Source organism: Balaenoptera acutorostrata, chromosome 4 (genome assembly GCF_949987535.1).
Source record: "Balaenoptera acutorostrata chromosome 4, mBalAcu1.1, whole genome shotgun sequence".
Taxonomy (NCBI): domain Eukaryota; kingdom Metazoa; phylum Chordata; class Mammalia; order Artiodactyla; family Balaenopteridae; genus Balaenoptera; species Balaenoptera acutorostrata.
The window spans coordinates 22,053,717-22,075,700 of record NC_080067.1 but is presented as its reverse complement, the minus strand read 5'-3'; the positions used below and the strand labels follow the sequence as shown (position 1 = coordinate 22,075,700).

The following is a 21,984-nucleotide window of genomic DNA, read 5'->3' as shown; positions in this document are numbered from 1 at the left end:
GTCACACAGAGTGAAGTAAGTCAGAAAGAGAAAAACAAATATCGTATATTAACGTATATATGTGGAATCTGAAAAAATTGGTATAGATGATCTTATTTACAAAGCAGAAATAGAGACAGACACAGAGAACAAATGTACGGATACCAAGGTGGAAAGGCAGGGTGGGATGAATTGGGAGATTGGGATTGACATATATACAATACTGATACTATGTATAAAATAGGTAACTAATGAGAACCTACTGTATCACACAGGGAACTCTACTCAGTGCTCTGTGGTGACCTAAATGAGAAGGAAATCCAAAAAAGAGGGGATATATATGTATACATGTAGCTGATTCACTTTGCTGTACAGTGTAAACTAACACAATATTGTAAAGCAGCTACACTCCAATAAAAAAAAATCTACAAACAATAAATGCTGGAGAGGGTGTGGAGAAAAGGGAACCCTCCTATGCTGTTGGTGGGAATGTAAATTGGTACAGCCACTATGGAGAACAGTATGGAGGTTCCTTAAAAAACTAAAAGTAAAACTACCATATGACCCAGCATCCCACTCCTGGGCAATATACCTTGAGAAAACCATAATTCAAAAAGATACATGCACCCCAGTGTTCACTGCAGCACTATTTACAATAGCCAGGACATGGAAGCAACATAAATATCCATCAACAGAAGAACAGATAAAGAAGATGTGGTACATATATACAATGGAATATTACTCAGCCATAAAAAAAGAACAAAATAATGCCATTTGCAGAACATGGATGGACCTAGAGATTGTCGTACTGAGTGAAGTAAGTCAGACACAGAAAGACAAATATTATATGATATCGCTTATATGTAGAATCTAAAAAAAAAAAGGGTACAAGTGAACTTATTTACAAAACAGAAGTAGAGTCACAGATGTAGAAAGCAAATTTATAGTTACCAGGGGATGGGGGGTGGGAGGGATAAACTGGGAGACTGGGACTGACATATGCACACTACTATATATAAAATAGATAACTAATAAGAACCTGCTATATAGCACAGGGAACTCTACTCAATACTCTGTAATGGCCTATATGGGAGAAGAATCTAAAAAAAAAAAAAAAAAGAGTGGATATATGTATGTGTATTACTGATTCACTTTGCTGTACACCTGAAACTAATACAACGTTGTAAATCGACTATACTCCAATAAAATTAAAAAAAAAAAGAATATGAGAATAATGAGACAAAAAAAAAAAACCCCAAAAAAACTCTGAGGAAGGCTGGTATGTATAGGGTGAGGAGAAGGATTCAAGGAAGAAGACAGAGAATGAATTTCCAAAGGACAGGAAGAGAACCAGCCAAATATGACATGGAAGTCAAGGGAGGAAAGTGCTACATTCTTCCAACATGATGAATTCCAAAGATTTTGTGTACCAACAAACATTAAAGCTATACTTTTCTTTTACAGGTGTTTCTCCCTAAATTCATGTAGAAATTTGGGAAATTAATAAAACCTTAAACAACATAAATATAATGATGGAAAACAAAGAATGATGTTACACATATTTTTATGTTGCTATGTATGTGTTCTATTTCAGGAAACATCTGGAGCAGAGGGTATGAGGTAAAGAACTTCCTCTGCTTATCTCAAATGATGAAAGGGTTCAAGAAGAAAATGATCCACATAAATCGTAGATGCAAGGGAAAACTGGTTGAATAGCCATGTCATTTAAATGGGACATTTTGAAGTCTGGAAGAAGAAAAATTGTAGAAAAGTGCCTAAAACTTTTTATTTAACAGAATACATAAGGTGTGATGATTCAGAAGGAATGAGTCATTTAGAAATAATAAAACAGTTTGCCTGGAAAACACGGGCGCTCAGTGGTGGATGACTCAGTATGGAAACTGATCCCAAGAGTACAATTTAGAGGAATACAAAAACATATACTATATGTATTTGCAGGATAAAAAAGGAGACCTGGAATATTTTATTTGTTGTGTTCACTTCAAAAATAGTTGAGAAAATAAATTAAGGAATCTCTTAGAAGGCAATATTTTTCTGGTGCTCAAAGAAATTATACACATGAACATGAAAGAACAATTAATACTCTAGGTTTAGGGCTAATGTCTTAATGAGACTAAAAGTAAAATAAGAACATCTCAGCAGCAGGTCTAATTTGAGCATACAGGAATTAGGAAGTGCTTAAAAACTTACTTTTATCTTTACTCCAGTGGAGAAAGAGGAAATGTGCCTGAGGGGAAAAGCCCCAGGTGGGCAGTCAGGGGCTCCTCCTCCCAGCTTCTGCTTCTGCACTGACCAGCTCAGTAAGATGGTCAAGTCACTTCCCTCACTGGGATTCGCCTTCTCTTCTGGAAAAATAGGACAAAAGATGGCTCTGGGGTCTAGGGAACACGAGAAAAGCAAAAAATTCTTTCTTGTTTTGAATTACAAAAAAGCTATATATTTACCAGAAAACTATTTTGTATTCTTTGATGTGGGAAGCACAATGAACTGGCTGTTAATTTTTAATACATGTAATTTGCAAAGCTACTAATTTCTTGGAGTACTGGCTCCAAAGGAAAATCAGGAGTTTAAACTTTGACCATTTTATAATTTAAAAAAATCCTCTATAATATATTCCAAAAAATAGTCATCTCTGACTGCTGGTAGTATTTTAAGTTACTTTAATTCATATATTTTCCTTTTCTAAGCCTTGTTCTTATTTTGGAGGAGATTATATAAAAATGAAATCACATTCTGTAAATAAAAATCATTTGGATGGGGCTTCCCTGGTGGCGCAGTGGTTGAGAGTCTGCCTGTCAATGCAGGGGACGTGGGTTCGAGCCCTGGTCTGGGAAGATCCCACATGCCGCGGAGCAACTGGGCCCGTGAGCCGCAACTACTGAGCCTGTGCGTCTGGAGCCTGTGCTCCGCAACGAGAGAGGCCGCGATAGTGAGAGGCCCGCGCACCGCGATGAAGAGTGGCCCCCGCTTGCCGCAACTAGAGAAAGCCCTCGCATAGAAACGAAGACCCAACACAGCCAGAAATAAATAAATAAATTAAAAAAAAATCATTTGGATGGTTTAGAAGAACATATATACAATACAGTTTAATAAACATTTGAATGCTGCCAGGTACTCTTCAAGATAAGGGAACTACAAATCCTATAATTTTGCCTCAAACAGCTTGCAGTGTGAGTGGGCAGAGACACAGAATATAAAAGATATATTCAAGGAAGGCACCCCAGAGAGGAGGACTGCCAAGCCCAGTCTGGAGTTAAGCAGAAGCAGTGGCTGCAGAAAGAAAGGGAAGATGCCTTGTGGACAAATGGAGCAAGGCAGGAGGTGGCCCCGGGAGGCCTGGGAGGTGTGAGGAGCTACTGGGAGTTTGGTGTTATTCCAGTGGCAAGTTTGAAGACAGGCTTCTAGGTGCTACCGCTAAATGGTGGGGGTTGGGTGGAAGGCAATGTAGCATCAGAGAGTCCCTGAGAGATGTCAGTCGGGGGTGGTGGGGACCAGGTCAGATTTACACTGTGGGTGTATCACTGTGTAGCACTGCAGAGGACAGAGTTGGGGAAGCAAGACCAAAGCCAGGCAGACCAGGCAGAAGGCCTCTGCAAAGAGAGTCCAGAAGAGAATCAGTGAGGCTATAAATGAAGGAAGCTCAGAGGCTTATGTGACTACCCACCATCACAAATCTATGAGTACGAGCTGAATGTAAGTTATCTTTAAATCCTGTTCTTTTCTGTATCCCTGTGCAAGCACAAATTCTGGTCAAAGTTGACAACAGATCCTACATTCACTTTTATTAGGTAAATTATGGATCTTTTAAAAAAAAAGGACTATTCATTATATTAAGTACCCAAAATGTTTAGGGCATTATAGAAAACAAGCAAAGCTCCTGATTATAGGAACTTATAAAATAAATGAGACAAAAAAGAATAGATCAATTCATTCAACAGGTATATATTGGGGCACTTCTGGGCCTTGATCACATTCTAGTGACAGTTCCTTTTAGAACATAATTTTTGCATCCTCCTTTCCTTTTCTGACAAGTTTATTTGGGTACAAGTGAACAGAGAATCTCTCCAGAGCCAAGTGTGCAATTCTAGGAGAGGACCAGGAACCTGGAGTAAAATAAATACAAGCCTGGGTCAGGGGAAAACTTGCTTGAATGGGACAGTAAGAGAACAGGGAAAACTCCCAACAGATGGCATGGATGGAGTAAGCAGAGGAGCCTGGAATCGCCTTCAACGTAGCTTGGATTTGACAGATCAAAGTTATTATTGCTTATTTTTTTAAAAAACAGTTTTAATCTTTATAAAAGTAATGACTGTAGAAATAAGACACGACTGCTGGAAAAAAAAAAAAAGAGAAATACAAAGAGGAAAATAAAGATCACACCCAGAGATAATATCAATATGAACATTTTTGCCTGTTTTGACTTTCAACACACACATAAACATTCACAGAAATAGACATGGGGATTTTTGTGAATATTAATTTTTTTAACAAAAGTGAGACAATTATAGTTTATTATTTGCTTTTTCCACTTAGTATAGGGAGACCTCTTTTCATGAAAATAAAAATCTACACCATACATCTTAGATACATTCTGTGGATATACCAAATTTACTTGTTCAGTTCTTTACAAAGGCACATTAAGGCTGTACGATAAATAAGGTGCAGAAAGGAAGCAAGCAGCAAGGAAATGATAAAACTGACTTCAGTTGTGGCAGCATTTTCAATATTCTAAAGGTGGAAAGAGGTAAGACATACGGAAGCTCATGAGATTTTAGTGTTCCAGACATAAGATGAATAATGTCTGATTCTGGAATTCTTTGTGGATGAAGAATTTCCAAAAGGGAAACAAAAAAAGTCTGCAGCCCAACACACACTAAAAATGAAGTAATTTCAAATCTTCACATCTGCAGAACAGATAGAATGTCAAAGACAGCACTCAGACAACTAAAAACAGTGGGTGGACTGCCAGGGAAAAACCAAGTGCCATTCTAGTGATCATCCATAACCTCGGCTTTCCCAGGAAGTGACAGCTCCCCACACTGTGCTCTAACACAAAGCGCACTGAGCCTTTCTCATGAGATGCTAGGCCGCCTTAAGACTTCATAGATCCTCTTTGGGCCTCCGTTTCCTCCAGCACTTGGCTGGGCTCTGTGAATTACAAACTGCGCTTGTCACAGTTCCCTTGGAAGCTGCCAATACTAGCCATTTCCCACTGCAACTAGAATAGTTCTGCTGTTATCTGTTTTATATATTGGATGGATCTCTAAAAAATATTTCATTTGAAAAAACAAACTTATATAGCTAAAAAACATTCTTAAAAATCACACGATTAAAAAAATAACATTCACCCTTCAGATTGTTAATCACAAAGGTAAAAATGCAAATTTATAATAGAGGGATCTGAAAGTTACCACCTTAACACCTTGGTTAAACTTAGAATCACTAATGGTGGGATAATCAGATATGTACCTTCCAATTCGATGTAATATGAAGACTGAATATCATGTATGGACTTTTCTTGCCAAGAATATTTAGCTTTAATCAAACTTTCAGATTTAATGTCCAATTATAGGAAATACAGGCAGTAGAGAAATAAGCTACACACCACCATGAGTAAACAGAGAAATTCATTATATGGCTCACTATAAGACAATTGGCCTGGTCTCTTCAATAAGTCAGTATCATGAGGGAAAAAGCACATGTGTGGAGCTGCACTGGGGGGGAAGTGGTGGAAAGAACACCAACTATAAAGGCTCTGAGGTGGGAGCATGTCTTGAATATTTTAGCATGAGTGAGAATGCCAGTGTGACTAGACTTTGACTTTTGTTGAGTGAGATAGGAAGCTACTAAAGAATTCTGAGCAGAGAAATTCATGATCTGACTTAACTTTTTAAACAAGACCATTCTAGTTGCTCTTATGAGAACAGACTACAGGGGACAAGAGTAGAAGCAGGGAGACCAAAAAGGGGGCCAAATTTTCCTGGAATAATCCAGGTAAAAGATGATGTTGGCTTGGACCAGGTGGTAGCAGGGGAAGGGTGAAAAGTCAGATTCTGCATATATTTTGAAGCAAGAGCCAATGGGACAGATGTGTCGGTTTTGTGGAAAAGAGGGAGGTCAAGGATGAATCTAAGGGTTGATTTTTTTAAAACTGTTGTTTGTTTGCTTGAACAACTGGAAGAAGAGAACTGACTTAATTCATACTGGGAAGACTGCAGGAAGAACAGATTTGTTGGTGGGAGAGGGAGCAGCTGTGGCAAGAAGGTCAGTAGTTCAGTTCTGGCCGTTACTTCTGAGGTGTCTACTAGACATTCAGGTAAAGGTGTGCAGAATGCTATTAAAGAATTAAATCTGGACTTCTGGGGAGAGATTCAGGATTATACAAATTTGAGAGTCATATTTAAAGCCTTGAGACTAGATGAGATCACCAAGGGAGGGAATATAGAAAGAAAAGAGAGAGAAATATATATAAATATTTATTCTATAATAAATATTATTCTACAAGATTCCATAGAAATCTCTATTTCTATATAGGAATAGAATAGAGAAAGAAACATCCAAAGGCTGAGCTTAGGAGCACTCAAACATGCAGAGTAGCGCTAATAGAACTTTCTGAGATGATGAAATATTTATATATCTGTGCCATTCATGTGGCTATTAAGCACCTGTAATATGGGTAATGCAACTGAATAACTGAAAACTTAATTTAAATAGCTACATGAGCTAGTGGCTATAGTCCTAGACAGCCCAGACCTAGAGTCTGGGGAAGTGAAGGAGAGGAGAGAGAAAAGAAGTGGTCAGAGAGGGAGGAATTGTGAGACAGTTCTCCATAGGTCTCTCATGTTTCTGTACACATTGCAAGCAAGGCACTGCCTGTCTTGATAGTCAGTGATATGATATTTTATATGATATGATAGTCCCGTATGGTCTTTTTCAAGAATGTCTGTATAGCAAACAGCCTTGGAATACTTGGTACTATCTCCCTCTGGAGCAAAGAGAAGGCATGCTTATTGACCATTATAAAATATTTGGGTTCTCTAAGATCAGGTTTCCTTTCTAATAACTCAACTCACCATGTGGGCAGGTGTAGTCTGGCCCCCTTCACATTGCCTCAGAGTAACTAGGGCTAAGGGAACCAGTACAAAAAGACTCCTACTCTGGCTACTGCTATTGCTGTAAGTAATAAACTGTCTTTCGTCTCTGATGCAGAAGTCCTGTGTCTTCTACCACCATTCATGAAACTGGCAAGCTAACTTGTTAGCTTACAAATAGGGTAAAATCTTAGATCTGCATAGTTCTTGACAAGTATTTTAAAATAAAGTGAAGAAGGTATTACAAGGAGGAGACAGTGGTTAACTCTGCTCCTGAATGTTAAGTCAGATAACTATAGAGAAATGTTTTGATGGAATTTTGGGAGCAGAAATATGACTGGCTTGGGTACAAAAAAAGAATGGGAAGACAAAAACCAGCAACAGACTACAGACAACTCTTCCAAGAAGTTTTGCTGTGAAGTTTAACTGAAACAAGACAATAGTGAGAGGGGAAAGTGGAGTCAAGGAGGATTATTTTTAAGATGGGGGAAATACAAGCATATTTTCATGTATAAGACAATGATTCAGAGAGGGTAAAACTGATATAAGAGAAAGAATTACAAAGTACTTATTAGGTTAGTTCTTTCACAGTAACAGGAAAGAAAGCAGAGTATACGGATACTACTACAAGTAGTAGGTAGGTATGGTTGTGAAAGCCTGTGAAAGCTCTTTTTCTTCTATTTCTTTTCTGTAACTAGGAAGCAAGGTCATCAGTTGAAAGTGACTTTTAGTCACTTTAAAAGTGAAAGTGAGGAGATGGTGAACATGTAAGGAGACTGAAGACATGCAATAATCATCTAGGAGGAAATGAAACAGAAAATGACTGGAGAAATCTAGTATGATTGCCAGGCAGCATTATGGGCCCACTTGAGGTTATGATCATTAATTTAATGCAAGCTCAGCAGCATGATTTTACAGGCATGGAATAGGCAAAGAATTGGATTTAATCAGTGCTGTGGTTTAGCCAGGCAAGGCTGCTGAAGTGAGAGAGAGGCAAAGGAACTGAGGATGTATGCAAGGGAGAGATGATGATGATGATGGTGATGATGATGATGATGATGATGATGATGAAGAAGAAGAAGAAGAAGAAGAAGAAGAAGAAGAAGAAGAAGAAGAGGAGGAGGAGGAGGAGGAGGAGGAGGAACTCCAAGCCTCTATACCATCTCCAGAAATCCTAACCCTTCCACTGAGCCCTGTGGACTCATGGGTAGACAACAGCAAAATCCCCAGATCCTGGATCTCTTCTCTGAAGCTTTCTTCAACTTCCTTTACCTTCTTATTTAAATTGAAACTGTACTTTCCCCTGAGGATGCTGATTTCCCTGTAGCCCTCTTAGATGACAACTCTTTCTCTTCTACACCCTTCAAACATGAGGCCTGGTAGGTGCCCTTCTGGTTCCTCATTGCTACTTTCACACCATTCTCCACCTGCCCTCTCCCCAAATCCCCTGCTCTGAGTCACATAACATTAGATTTTACCACCCACCACCCTTATTGCAGGATTGAAGGCTCCCCAGAGTCACTCCCTTTCATTCCTTGATTTTACCTTTTGGTTCACTGTCACTCCAACACTGTTTCTAGTGTAATTCTTATTGATTTTGACATTCAAATAGATAGTCCATCTGACACCCTGGCCTCTTAGGTTCTTGACCTTTTCTCCACAGTGTTAAATATGTTGATCTTGTTTTCTTCCCTGTCTCAGCCACTTTCTCCCATGATCCTACCCTACACCTTTAGAACATTTAAAAGTATATTTTAATAACCACACATCTAAAGGCTTATCGTTCACCAAAAATTTATTGGTGAGTCACAGTAAGAATACCCTCCCTAGGCCTCCACTGGCAGAGTCAAGAAAATGGTCATACATCCGGCATAAGACCATCCTCTGGGGCTTCCCTGGTGGTGCAGTGGCTGAGAATCCGCCTGCCAATGCAGGGGACAAGGGTTCGAGCCCTGGTCTGGGAAGATCCCACATGCCGCGGAGCAACTGGGCCCATGAGCCGCAACTACTGAGCCTGCGCGTCTGGAGCCTGTGCTCCGCAGCAAGAGAGGCCGCGATAGTGAGAGGCCCGCGCACCGCGATGAAGAGTGGTCCCCGCTCGCCGCAACTGGAGAAAGCCCTCGCACAGAAACGAAGACCCAACACAGCCAAAAATAAATAAATAAATATATAAATTTATTAAAAAAAAAAAAAAAAAAAAGACCATCCTCTGCAGGAATTCATGCCAGCATCATCAGCACATAATGAGAGCACAAGAAGGAGAACTAGACATGTTTCCTCTCTGAGGACTCTTGGGCTTGTATTCCTTAGATGCAGGGGAGAGGTGTGTGTGAAGGACTGCGGGAGAGGCAGAGGCATGCTGCTCTGCTGACTGATCCTTCTTGTACTGGGCTTGCAGAGGGAAGATTAGTATTACTACACCATCATTTTAAAAGTACTGATATGCTAGGTATTGTGCTGAGCACTTAAATGCATTATCTAATTTAATTTTTATGCCAGCATTGAGCACAGTGTTATCTCCATTTCAAAGATGAGGAAACTGAGGCTAAGGGAAGTTAAAAAAACACTTGCTCATATTACATACTTAGAAAGTGGAAAAAGTGATTTGAGCACAATTTTCTCTAACATGTAAGCCCCTCTGTCCATATTAAAGCCAAAGGAGCTGGGATAGTCAGTACCTGAGTCCCTGCCATAATTCCATATTTCTCAACATCTAGAGAAGGAATTGTCTCAAATCTCAGTAGGCACAAGAAAAAGAAAGGAAGTATGGAAGGACAGAAGGAAGGAAGGACGGATGGATATAAATCTATAGAACAGTGAAGTTCTTTGTAGTAAACTGGACAGAAAGAACACAAAAGTTTTTTTTTTAACCCTAATTTTGTGTTTCAGAAACCTTGAAAACTTAATAAATTTATTAGTGAATGATTAAATTGTGACACATAAAATAGCCATATAAAATAAAATCATAACAGATAAGTTAAGTAAAATTTAGACCCTTAAAAACCAATGAATAATGTTAATGCTACTTATTTGAACGTCAGACAATAAGTATATTACCAAACTTTGTAAGCATAATTAAGACAATGAGCTTGTTCAATAATAAACCTGAGAAATAATTAAAAGCATATTCACAAATGGCATCATATCCAGAAATAGAACTATATACAAGACATGCCATAAAACCAAGCACAAAGCTTAACTATTTTTTTTTTTAGAACAAGTGACCTGGGGCTTCCCTGGTGGCGCAGTGGCTGAGAATCTGCCTGCCAATGCAGGGGACATGGGTTTGAGCCCTGGTCTGGGAAGATCCCACATGCCGCGGAGCAACTGGGCCCGTGAGCCACAACTACTGAGCCTGCGCGTCTGGAGCTCGTGCTCCGCAACAAGAGAGGCCGCGACCGTGAGAGGCCCGTGCACCGCGATGAAGAGTAGCCCCCGCTTGCCACAACTAGAGAAAGCCCTCACACAGAAACGAAGACCCAACACAGCCAAAAATAAATAAATTTAAAAAAAACAAAAAAACTCACTCACTTTAGAGCAAGTGACCTATGAGATTAAATCAACAGGAGGGAAGTAAAAAATGCAGAAGACTCTAAACATGGAAGAGCTGCAAACATCAGGGCAAGAAAAAAATTAATGTAAGTGTAAAATATGAGATTTGATTTGGAGGAAACATAAATACAAAGATTTAGTGCAAAGAGTCTCTGAACAAAAGGAACTTAGAAATAATTTCCATTTATTCATGAGGTATTTATTAAGCATTTATAGCACTGCTACAGTTTCTTAGGAAGGTAAATGATGGGATTCAGGTGGCAGTGGAATGGATCAGGGAAGCAGAAGCAGAGGTGAGTCAGAAAGCCACTGCAATTTACTCATCCTTATATCCCCACCGTGGAGCCAGTGCACAGCATAAGATAGGAATTCAGTGTTATTTTCTTAATGTATGAACTGTCAGATGCTGTGAAGCACCCCAAAATTCAACTGGTGTAGGGGAACAGGGCAAAAGCCCAATGGAAATATCTACAGGCAAGAAGGAAATGCAGACTATTTTGAGCTGACAACCTTCACAGTTTTCACATGTCCCTCAACAGAATGCACTGCTTCCCCATTTCTTTGTTTCTGCCCTGGATACAGCTTTGGTATCTTACTTATTGAGCCAACTGATCCCTTCTATTTAATCAACCTTGACATATCTTAGCTGAAGTTGTATCACAAATAAGATCATTGGTTCACTTTTGCCCCAATACAGTGAATCTCTGAGCTTGCCCAATGGAAGAGCGTAGGAAGCACTTGTCTGTCTGTAAGACAATTTCAGGCAAAAGGCTGTGGTCTTGTGGGCTCAAGAGTAGTACCTAACTAAATAAAACAACCCTTGGGGCACAAGTCTGAGTCACCACCTCTAGTGGGGCTCTGTGGCCACAATTTCAGCAGAAAATTTTTCATTTAATATCATAATAGGTGTGTTTGGAAGAGCAGGGAGCTGGGAAAAAGGATGCTGAGATCAGACAGGAAAGCAGAACTGCGAACAAGGTTCAAAGGGTGACATGATGGGCATCCAAACCAAAAGGCTAGAAGCAGGTATGGAGGTTGAGCATAGAGTCAGAAATCTGAGAGCAGGAGAGCTGAGAATAAACAGAGAGTTATCTGCTATAAAAGAACAAGTGAGGTTATTCATGACTTGCTTTGTATTTGCTGGTCATACATGGGGTATGTCAGACTGAGCTGACAGGTCCAAGTCTAGGGTCAGGGCAGCCACCAAGCCTGCCTCACCAACCTGTCATTCAGCCTCAAGTACCCTGAGGGATATGATGAGAACCCTGAGACACTCCCAAAGTTCTTCATTCAGTTGACATTCTGCATGTGGGACTAAGGGACCTCTGTGTTCCTGCAGATGAGGTCTATCAAGGGTTTACTTGTTATTAATTACTTACTATACAGACAGACAACCCAGTATAGCCTGGTATATACACAACCAGAGTACCTTATGCGGGCAACAGATCTTTTTACAGATACCTTGGTAGGTGTTTGTAAGGCCCCAAAAGTGGAATGGCCATCTGACATATTTGTAGGCCATACCCAGGATATAAACTCACTAAGGGCTATCAACCCTATCTCCAAAAATCTCTCTCAATTTTGACCACTTCTCATTAGAATCCTGCTACAATCTTGGCCCATATTATCCAGCTCTCTCACCTGCACTATCATCATGGCCTTTTAACTGGTCTCTCTGCTTCCACTCTAGCCTGTCCATACTCCAGTCATTTTCCAAACAGCACAACTAGAGGAAAGCAAATCAGAGTGAATCACTCTCCTATTTAAAATGCTCCAGTGCTTACCTACTCCATTTTGAACAAAATCTAAACTCCTCTACCATGGCCTAATATACCTCCAGAATCTGCCTACCACTTCCCTCACCTCATCTTGTACTGCTCTTCCTTGGCCTTTGTTTTGGTTCCTCCAATAGACTCTTCTCCCTTGACCAAGGCCCCGTTTCATTACTCTCTACCCCATTACCCAGTTTACTGTTTGTATCAGCACTTATCAGTACCTGTAATTGTTTTATTTATTGTTTACACATTTACTGTATTTTCCCTGCAATAGAATGTAGGCTCCACAAAGGCAAGGATCTTGTTTGCTTGTTCGTCACTGTATCCCAACACCAGTACAGTGCCTGGTATAAAGGAAGAACTTAATGAGGAAGGAAAGGGAAAAGGGAAGGAAGCAATTTGCTAATATACTACCATTTCTGATTCGTTAGATGAGACTAGACTAGGAAAAAAGTCACCTTTTAAAACTAGTTTCAGGACGGACTGACTGACACCATCTAGGATGAAGAGGCCCTCTTGGACATTTCTGATAACTGCTTAGCCTAACCTTCATTTTACTTAATGAGAAGGTTTAGCACATGCCTTGTATCTAAGACCAGCATCCCTGGCCCCTATCACAAATGCCCTAGCACTGAGAGGCAACATACAGAAGACGATCCACTAGAACTGCATGATTCCCTTCCAATACACACTGAGAAAGACTGCCTACCAAAGGAGGATTGATTATTTGTGTACTATGGCTAGGAAAGTTCTTTTATAAAAGTCTACTCATCAATATATCTCTGGTTCACCAGTAAGGGGGCTCTGTACTACCCTAATCTCCAAACTTAGCTGACACATGTCCAAATCCCTAGAGAATGTATTCCTGTATAGGCACTTGGTTACCAAAGCATCTGAGAACATTTTGTCAACCAGGTCTTAGTCCTTTAAGAAAAGTGACACATCCACACTGATAAATGGGGACCATTAAGAGCTTCTGCTGGTAGTACTGTCACTCAGTACATCTACCCCTAGTGGTGCTCCTCCTTATGAATGCCCTTGCTACTACTCACCTGTGCTACGCATGAATGGCTCAAGACAAACCCAACCCCACCACTTTGGAGTGGGAGGACTAGGCCATTTGAATGTTGGTGGTTACCAAGCTAGGTGAGCTGGATGGAACTTAATGGAGCTCCCCAGTCTGATTTGTCATCTGCCTAAACAGACTTTTATCATGACTGTAGCTGGGAAACAGACTTCAGACCAAGGTATCTATCTATACCTTGATAGACATTACAGTACAGGTCTTAGGAAAAATTTTGGTTAAATTCCTAAAGTTTTAATCATTTACTTTATCTCATCTTCTAGGGCCCTCATTCCTGTTGCTTGGGAATCAGCTGTAAAGATTATTGGGGCAACAAAGTTGCCTAAGGTTTTAGAATGGACAGTGGGTGGTTCACTTTGTAAACTGACCTGATTTTTTTTTTTTTTTTTTCCCCAAACATCTTTATTGAAGTATAATTGCCTTACAATAGTGTGTTAGCATCTGCTTTATAACAAAGTGAATCTGTTATACATATACAATATGTTCCCATTTCTCTTCCCTCTTGCATCTCCCTCCCTCCCACCCTCCCCATCCCACCCCTCTAGGTGGTCACAAAGCACCGAGCTGATCTCCCTGTGCTATGCGGCTGCTTCCCACTAGCTATCTATTTTACATTTGGTAGTGTATATATGTCCATGACACTCTCTTACCCTGTCACATCTCACCCCACCCCCTCCCCATATCCTCAAGTCCATTCTCTAGTAGGTCTGTGTCTTTATTCCCGTCTTGCCACTAGGTTCTTCATGGCCTTTTTTTTTTTCCCCTTAGATTCCATATATATGTGTTAGCATACTGTATTTGTTTTTCTCTTTCTGACTTACTTCACTCTGTATGACAGACTCTAACTCCATCCACCTCATTACAAATACCTCCATTTCATTTCTTTTTATGGCTGAGTAATATTCCATTGTATATATGTGCCACATCTTCTTTATCCATTCATCTGTCGATGGACATTTAGGTTGCTTCCATGTCCTGGCTATTGTAAATAGAGCTGCAATGAACATTTTGGTACATGACTCTTTTTGACCTATGGTTTTCTCAGGGTATATGCCCAGTAGTGGGATTGCTGGGTCGTATGGTAGTTCTATTTGTAGTTTTTTAAGGAACCTCCATACTGTTCTCCATAGTGGCTGTATCAATTTACATTCCCACCAACAGTGCAAGAGTGTTCCCTTTCCTCCACACCCTCTCCAGCATTTATTGTTTCTAGATTTTTTGATGATGGCCATTCTGACCGGTGTGAGATGATATCTCATTGTAGTTTTGATTTGCATTTCTCTAATGATTAATGATGTTGAGCATTCTTTCATGTGTCTGTAGGCCATCTGTATATCTTCTTTGGAGAAATGTCTATTTAGATCTTCTGCCCATTTTTGGATTGGGTTGTTCGTTTTTTTGTTATTGGGCTGCATGAGCTGCTTGTAAATCTTGGAGATTAATCCTTTGTCAGTTGCTTCATTTGCAAATATTTTCTCCCATTCTGAGGGTTGTCTTTTGGTCTTGTTTATGGTTTCCTTTGCTGTGCAAAAGCTTTTCAGTTTCATTAGGTCCCATTTGTTTATTTGTGTACTTATTTCCATTTCTCTGGGAGCTGGGTCAAAAAGAATCTTGCTGTGATGTATGTCATAGAGTGTTCTGCCTATGTTTTCCTCTAAGAGTTTGATAGTGTCTGCCCTTACACTTAGGTCTTTAATCCATTTTGAGTTTATTTTTGTGCATGGTGTCAGGGAGTGTTCTAATTTCATACTTTTACATGTTCCTGTCCAATTTTCCCAGCACCACTTATTGAAGAGGCTGTCTTTTCTCCACTGTATATGCTTGCCTCCTTTATCAAAGATAAGGTGACCATATGTGTGTGGGTTTATCTCTGGGCTTTCTATCCTGTTCCATTGATCTATATTTCTGTTTTTGTGCCAATACCAAACTGTCTTGATTACTGAAGCTTTGTAATATAGTCTGAAGTCAGGGAGCCTGATTCCCCCAGCTCCATTTTTCGTTCTCAAGATTGCTTTGGCTATTCGGGGTCTTTTGTGTTTCCATACAAATTGTGAAATTTTTTGTTCTAGTTCTGTGAAAAATGCCAGTGGTAGTTTGATAGGGATTGCATTGAATCTGTAGATTGCTTTGGGTAGTAGAGACATTTTCACAATGTTGATTCTTCCAATCCAGGAACATGGTATATCTCTCCATCTATTTGTATCATCTTTAATTTCTTTCATCAGTGTCTTATAATTTTCTGCATACAGGTCTTTTGTCTCCTTAGGTAGGTTTATTCCTAGATATTTTATTCTTTTTGTTGCAATGGTAAATGGGAGTGTTTTCTTAATTTCACTTTCAGATTTTTCGTCATTAGTGTATAGAAATGCAAGAGATTTCTGTGCATTAATTTTGTATCCTGCTACTTTACCAAATTCATTGATTAGCTCTAGGAGTTTTCTGGTAGCATCTTTAGGATTCTCTATGTATAGTATCATGTCATCTGCAAATAGTGACAGCTTTACTTCTTCTTTTCCGATTTGGATTCCTTTTATTTCTTTGTCTTCTCTGATTGCTGTGGCTAGGACTTCCAGAACTATGTTGAATAATAGTGGTGAGAGTGGGCAACCTTGTCTTGTTCCTGATCTTAGTGGAAATGGTTTCAGTTTTTCACCTTTGAGGACAATGTTGGCTGTGGGTTTGTCATATATGGCCTTTATTATGTTGAGGAAAGTTCCCTCTATGCCTACTTTCTGCAGGACTTTTATCATAAATGGGTGTTGAATTTTGTCAAAAGCTTTCTCTGCATCTATTGAGATGATCATATGGTTTTTCTCCTTCAATTTGTTAATATGGTGTATCACATTGATTGATTTGCGTATATTGAAGAATCCTTGCATTCCTGGGATAAACCCCACTTGATCATGGTGTATGATCCTTTTAATGTGCTGTTGGATTCTGTTTGCTAGTATTTTGTTGAGGATTTTTGCATCTATGTTCATCAGTGATATTGGCCTGTAGATTTCTTTCTTTTTTTTTTTTTTTTTTTTAAAAAATCAACTTTCAAAGTCAATTTTTTTTTTTTTTTATAGCTACTTTTATTTATTTATTTCTTTATTTTTGGCTGTGTTGGGTCTTCGGTTCGTGCGAGGGCTTTCTCTAGTTACGGCAAGCGGGGGCCACTCTTCATCGCGGTGCAGGGACCGCTCTTCATCGCGGTGCGCGGGCCTCTCACCACCGCGGCCCCTCCCACTGCGGGGCACAGGCTCCAGACGCGCAGGCTCAGCAGCTGTGGCTCACGGGCCCAGCCGCTCCGCGGCACGTGGGATCCTCCCAGACCAGGGCTCGAACCCGTGTCCCCTGCATTAGCAGGCAGACTCTCAACCACTGCGCCACCAGGGAAGCCCTAGTTTTCTTTCTTTGTGACATCTTTGTCTGGTTTTGGTATCAGGGTGATGGTGGCCTCGTAGAATGAGTTTGGGAGTGTTCCTCCCTCTGCAATATTTTGGAAGAGTTTGAGAAGGATAGGTGTTAGCTCTTCTCTAAATGTTTGATAGAATTCGCCTGTGAAGCCATCTGGTCCTGGGCTTTTGTTTGTTGGAAGGTTTTTAATCACAGTTTCAATTTCAGTGCTTGTGATTGGTCTGTTCATATTTTCTATTTCTTCCTGGTTCAGTCTCGGCAGTTTGTGCATTTCTAAGAATCTGTCCATTTCTTCCAGGTTGTCCATTTTATTGGCATATAGTTGCTTGTAGTAATCTCTCATGATCTTTTGTATTTCTGCAGTGTCAGTGGTTACTTCTCCTTTTTCATTTCTAATTCTATTGATCTGAGTCTTCTCCCTTTTTCTCTTGATGAGTCTGGCTAATGGTTTATCAATTTTGTTTATCTTCTCAAAGAACCAGCTTTTAGTTTCATTGATTTTTGCTATTGTTTCCTTCATTTCTTTTTCATTTATTTCTGACCTGATCTTTATAATTTCTTTCCTTCTGCTGGCTTTGGGGTTTTTTTGTTCTTCTTTCTCTAATTGCTTTAGGTGCAAGGTTAGGTTGTTTATTCGAGATGTTTCCTGTTTCTTGAGGTAGGCTTGTATTGCTATAAACTTCCCTCTTAGCACTGCTTTTGCTGTGTCCCATAGGTTTTGGGTCGTCGTGTCTCCATTGTCATTTGTTTCTAGGTATTTTTTGATTTCCCCTTTGATTTCTTCAGTAATCACTTCGTTATTAAGTAATGTATTGTGTAGCCTCCATGTGTTTGTATTTTTTACAGATCTTTTCCTGTAATTGATATCTAGTCTCATAGCATTGTGGTCGGAAAAGATACTTGATACGATTTCAATTTTCTTAAATCTACCAAGGCTTGATTTGTGACCCAAGATATGATCTATCCTGGAGAATGTTCCATGAGCACTTGAGAAAAATGTGTATTCTGTTGTTTTTGGGTGGAATGTCCTATAAATATCAATTAAGTCCATATTGTTTAATGTATCATTTAAAGCTTGTGTTTCCTTATTTATTTTCATTTTGGATGATCTGTCCATTGGTGAAAGTGGGGTGTTAAAGTCCCCTACTATGATTGTGTTGCTGTCAATTTCCCCTTTCATGGCTGTTAGTATTTGCCTTATGTATTGAGGTGCTCCTATGTTGGGTGCATAAATATTTACAATTGTTATACCTTCCTCTTGGATCGATCCCTTGATCATTATATAGTGTCCTTCTTTGTCTCTTGTAATAGTCTTTATTTTAAAGTCTATTTTGTCTGATATGAGAATTGCTACTCCAGCTTTCTTTTGATTTCCATTTGCATGGAATATCTTTTTCCATCCCCTCACTTTCAGTCTGTATGTGTCCCTTGACCTGATTTTTTTAATTGAAGTGTAGTTGATTTACAATGTTGTATTTGTTTCAAGTGATTCAGTTATACATACATATATATATGTGTATATTCTTTTTCAGATTCTTTTCCCTTATAGGTTATTACAAAATATTGAGTACAGTTCTCTGTGCTCTACAGTAGGTGCTTTTTGGTTATCTATTTTATATATAGTAGTGTGTATATGTTAATTCCAAACTCCTAATTTATCCCTCCCCCCACCTTTCCCCTTTGGTAACAGTAAGTTTTTCTAAGTCTGTGGGTCTATTTCTGTTTTGTATATAAGTTCATTTGTATCATTTGTTTTTATTTATTTTCTTTTAAAAAATTTTTAAAATTTAAGTGTAGTTGATTTACAATGTTGTGTTAGTTTTAGGTGTACAGCAAAGTGCTTCAGTTTTATATATATATTCATTTGTATCATTTTTCTTAGATTCCACGTATAAGTGCTATCATAGGATATTTGTCTTTCTCTGTCTGGCTTACTTCACTTAGGATAATCTCTAGATCCATCCATGTTGCTGCAAATGGCATTATTTCATTCTTTTTTATGGCTGAGTAATATTCCATTGTATACATGTACCACATCTTCTTTACCCATTCCTCTGTTGAAGGACATTTAGGTTGCTTCCATGTCTTGGTTGTAAATAGTGCTGCAATGAACACTGGGGCCGTGTATCTTTTTGAATTATAGTTTTCTCTGGATATATGCCCAGGAGTGCGATTGTCGGATCATATGGTAGCTCTATTTTTAGTTTTTTAAACAACTTCCATACTGTTCTCCATAGTGGCAGCACCAATTTACATTCCCGCCAACAGTGCAGGAGGGTTCCTTTCTCTCCACACCCTCTCCAGCATTTATTATTTGCAGACTTTTTGATGATGGCCATTCTGACTGGTGTGAGGTGATACCTCGTAGTTTTGATTTGCATTTCTGTAATAATTAGCGATGTTGAGCATCTTTTCATGTGCCTTTTGGCCATCTGGATGTCTTCTTTGGAGAAACATGTATTTAGATCTTCTGTCCATTTTTTGACTGGGTTTTTTTTTTTTATATTGAGCTGTATGAGCTGTTTGTATATTTTGGAGATTAATCCCTTGTCAGTTGCATAGTTTGCAAATATTTCCTCCCATTCTGTAGGTTGCCTTTTTGTTTTGTTTATGGTTTCCTTTGCTATGCAAAAGCTTTTAAGTTTAATTAGGTTCCATTTGTTTTTTTGTTTGTTCATTTCATTTTTATTCCCATTAATCTAGGAGATGGATCCAAAAAGACATTGTTGCAATTTATGTAAACTGACCTAATCTTCCTAGGAAGATTACACTTAGGAGACTATTACACTCTGTCTTTTTTGGGGGGGGGCGTACATATTTTATAATCTCCTCCTTTTTTTTCAGAGCTCAGGGCACCAATCCATTCCTTCTTAAACAAGTCTTCTCTCCTATGTACTGAACAAGAGATGTCCCTACTTCTTAGGGACCTGCCATGTTCACAGGTTAGGTGGGACAACTATATGAGTCACAACTGCTTTCCAATCCCTGGTCAAGTTTAGTTGAGACACCGACTCAAGGTAGGCCAATCATGTTTTCTCTCCCGGGAACTTGGAATTGAAGCACTGGAACACTGTCAATTAGCTGAGAGCTCTGGGTCTTAAAGTCCTACAGAATTGATGGCTGAGACCACTGTTTTGGGGCATCCCACAATGAGCAACATGGCAGGAGAAGCTGGTGTTAAGAAAACAGAGCACATATAACACAGAGAGAAAGAGAGAGAGGAGTATATTCAGTTTCTAAAATTGCAGTGAACTGATGTGCTCCCTGTGTATTTTTTCTACAAATAACCTTTTTACAAATATATCTTTAAGTGGATATTTATTCCTTACAACCAATCATTTTCTATGACATGAAAACATACACCTTCATTGATATTCTCTCTCCATTTTTCTTTCAGCTCTTGCTTTCATAATACTCTACTGCCTTCCCTCTCCTGGTCTTTCTTCATTTAATCTGTAACCAAAAAAAATTCACCATGTGTAATGGATACTTAATGTGTTTGTTTTTTTTTAGCAGCCTAGATAGACTCTTTTGGACATTCTAATCTTTGATTATAATGGGGCAGTTGAGCAATACATGTGTCCATCTGCCTACTTTTAAGACCAAAGCGACAACATATATTGAAAGGGGGAAATCATTACCCTTCTGAAAGTGAGTGGCAATTTTGTGCTCTTCAGTTAAAGGGCCTCATCCCATGACACATCCTGTCCCTACATTCTGAGGATGGTACCTGTCTTTTCCAGGCTGGCCATTCTGGATACAGGCCCAATCTGACATCAATCAGTACAATTTCAGTGATCAGGTCTACAATGCAGATCAGTGTTTCCCAACCTTTCTTGAACAATGAATGTTTTTTAAAAATAATACTGTGAACCTCCTTAGGAATTTAAAAAATTATTTTAAAAAATTTCTTATGACACAAGATAAAGGAGTTTTAAGTAAAAATATTTCATCTTGGGCTTCCCTGGTGGCTCAGTGGTTGAGAATCTGCCTGCCAATGCAGGGGACACGGGTTCGAGCCCTGGTCTGGGAAGATCCCACATGCCACGGAGCAACTGGGCCCGTGAGCCACAATTACTGAGCCTGCGCGTCTGGAGCCTGTGCTCCGCAACAAGAGAGGCCGCGATGGTGAGAGGCCCGCGCACCACAATGAAGAGTGGTCCCCACTTGCCGCAACTAGAGAAAGCCCTCGCACAGAAATGAAGACTCAACACAGTCATAAATAAATAAATAAAAGAACGTGAATTTCTTTAAAAAAAAAAAGCAAACTGGGCTATTCATTTCAGTAACAGTCAAGTGGTCTTAGTTTGCATTCAATTTCCAATCAGTTTCTCAATCCATAAAAAAAAAAAAATTTCATCTTAGTTCAGCATATTATTAAAGCTTTATTATAAAGCTCATGTGGCAAAGTTTTAATTATACTGATAATATTTAAGGACAAATTTTGACTTCTACTCACAGTAGATGAACTGTTTTATCATGTAAAGAAAATCACATGTTGTCAAATAAAATTGTCAAAAAATTAAAAGATGGATTTACAACCAATATCCTGAGAAAACCATAGTTCAAAAAGGTACACGCAGCCCAATGTTCATTGCAGCACTATTTATAATAGTCAAGACATGGATGCAACCTAAATGTCCATCAACAGAGGAATGGATAAAGAAGATGTGGTACATATATAAAATGGAATATTACTCAGCCATAAAAAAGAATGAAATGCCATTTGCAGCAACATGGATGGACCTAGATATTATCATACTAAGTAAAGTAAGTCAAACAGAGAAAGACAAATATCCTATGATATCACTTATATGTGGAATCTAAAAAAAACATACAAATGAATTTATTTACAAAACAGAAACAGACTCACAGACTTCGAAAACAAACTTATGGTTACCAAAGGGGAAAGGTGCAGGGAGGGATAAATTAGGAGTCTGGGATTAACATACACACACTACTATATATAAAATAGATAATCACCAAGGACCTACTGTATAGCACAGGGAACTCTACTCAATATTTTTTAATAACCTGTATGGGAAAAGAATCTAAAAAAGAATGGATATATGTATATGTA

General features: G+C 39.1%; 1 protein-coding gene across 4 annotated transcripts in view; it reads right to left on the bottom strand.

The window, feature by feature from the left end:
- The window catches only part of PPP2R3A (protein phosphatase 2 regulatory subunit B''alpha), a 218,861-nt gene that overhangs the window by 174,356 nt on the left and 22,521 nt on the right, over positions 1-21,984 (bottom strand). Inside the window, exon 2 of one of the 4 annotated variants that reach the window (XM_057544893.1) lies at positions 2,191-2,345. The exons of the other annotated variants lie outside the window; for them this stretch is intronic. The gene's annotated coding sequence lies outside the window, so the exon portion shown is untranslated. The remainder of the gene's footprint in view (positions 1-2,190; positions 2,346-21,984) is intronic. 4 annotated transcript variants of the gene reach the window in all.